This window comes from Orycteropus afer, unplaced genomic scaffold (assembly GCF_000298275.1).
Source record: "Orycteropus afer afer isolate SDZICR_OR568_19922 unplaced genomic scaffold, OryAfe1.0 scaffold00100, whole genome shotgun sequence".
NCBI lineage: Eukaryota > Metazoa > Chordata > Mammalia > Tubulidentata > Orycteropodidae > Orycteropus > Orycteropus afer.
Genome location: NW_006921687.1, coordinates 7272966 through 7275446, shown reverse-complemented (window position 1 = coordinate 7275446; position 2481 = coordinate 7272966).

Genomic DNA, 2481 nt, shown 5'->3' with positions numbered 1-2481 from the left:
GGATTTGAACCACCAGCCTTCTGGTTAGCAGTCAAATACCTTAGGCACTACAGGAAGCATCAAAAGAAGATGAAAGGAGTCACTGTACCAAAAAGAATTGGTCGACATTCAACCATTTCAGGAGGTACCATATAATTAAGAACCGATGATACTGAAGGAAGAAGCCCAAGCTGTACTGAAGGCATTGGTGATAAATTTGTTGTTGTTGTTGTTATTTGCCATCGAGTCGGCTCTGACTCATAGCGACCCCTCCTTGGGTTCCCGAGGCAGTATCACTACGGAAGTAGGATTGCCCAACCTTCCATCCATAAGCCTCCAGAAATTGATAAGAATTGGTAAAAGAGAAGCCTTCAAGAATTGATGGAATACCAATTGAGATGTTTCAACAAATGGATGCAATGCTGGAAGTGATCACTCATCTATGTCAAGAATTTTGGAAGACAGCTACTTGGCATACCAGATAGAAGAGATCCATATTATTGTCCATTCCAAAGCAAGGTGATCCAACAGAATGCAGAAATTATCTAACAATATCATTAATATCATGCGAAAGTTGAATTTTCTGAAAATAATTGAAAAATGGCTGTAGTAGTATATTGACAGGGAACTGCCAGAAATTCAAGCTGGATTCAGAAAAGTATATGGAAGGAGGGCTGTCAGATGATTAGCTATGTTTTATTGACTATGAAAATGCATTAAACTGTGTGAGACACAACTAATTATGAATAACATGTGAAGAATGGGAATTCCAGAACACTTAATTGTGCTCATGTGGAACTTGTGCATAGACCAAGAGGTAGTCATTCAAACAGAACAAGGGGATACTGCATGGTTTAAAATCAGGAAAGATGTATGTCAGGATCATATCCTTTCACCATACTTTTTCAATCTATATGCTGAACAAATAATCCAAGAAGCTGGACTACATGAAGAAAAATGGGGCATCAAGTTTGGAGAAAGACTCATTAACAACCTATGAAATGCAGACAATGCAACCTTTCTTTCTGAAAGTGAAGAGGACTTGGAGCACTAACTGATGAAGATCAAATACACTAGCTTTCAGTGTAGATTACATATAGAAAACAAAATCCTCACAACTGGTCCAATAAGCAACATCATGATAAATGGAGAAAAGGATTAAAATTGTCAAAGATTTCATTTTACTTGGATCCACAATCAGCACCCATGGAAGCAGCAGTCAAGAAATCAAACAACATATTGCATCAGGCAAATCTGCTGCAAAAGACCTCTTTTAAGTGTTAAGAAGCAAAGATGTCACTTTGAGAACTAAAGTACACCTGAACCAAGACATGGTATTTTCAATAGCCTCATATGCATATGAAAACTAGACAATAAATAAGTAAGACTGAAGAATTGATGCCTTTGAGTTATGATATTGATGAAGAATATTGAATATGCCATGGACTGTCAGGAAAAAGAACCAATCTGTTTTCAAATAAGTACAACCAAAATGCTCCTTAGAAATGAGGATGGCAGGACTTCTCATGTACTTTGGACATGTTATCAGGATGGACCAGTCCCTGGAGAAGGACATCCATGGTGGGAAAAGTAGAGGGTCAGTGAAAAAGAGGAAGCCTCTTAAGGAGATGGATTGACAAAGTGGCTGCAACAATGCATAGCAATGGTTTGTGAGAATGGTGCAGGACCTGGCAGTGTTTCATTCTGTTGTACATAGGGTGACTATGAGTTGGAACTGACTCCACAGCACCTAACAATAGCAACAATAAACCTATTAGGATAGCAAAACTGACCAATCCTTTACAAGGGTTCCATGTGCTTATTTTCATTAGCAGAACTGTCCAATCCCCTTGACGGGGCACAAGCACTCTATTTGCATAGTACTTCCCAATCATCTTGTGGGAGCTACAAGACCATGAAGAGAATAGCCATACAATAGCAACCCTCTGCACTGCAAGTATTTTACAGATGTCAATTTAGGTTAAGTTGGTCGTCAGTGTTATTCAAGTCTTCTGTATCTTTAATGATTTTCTCTTTACTCTATTAAATCTGAAAGAGGCATTTAAATATTCTACTATAATTGACGACTTGCCTATTTCTCACTGCAGTTCTGATTTTGCTTCATATATTTAGAAGCTCTGTTATTTTTTAAGAGCTCTGATGGATTAGGGGTTAGGAATCCTACTCTTTATATTTGTTCAGGAGTTCTGGTAGCATAGTGCCTAAGGCATTTGACTGTTAACCAGAAGGCTGGATGTTCAAACCAACCAGCCACTCCTCAGAAGGAAGGGTGGGCAATCTACTTCCATAGTGATACCACCTTGGAAAGATCCAGGAAAAGTTTTGGCACTATTAACAGTATAGGTGCTGGGGAGGTGGGGCAAGATGGCGGACTAGGCAGAAGGATTGCACAGACCCTCTTCAAAAAAGAAAAGGGAAACCAATTAACACAGACACAGAAGATAATCTTGGACCCCTGAGCCTTGAAGGAAAGGATGCAGA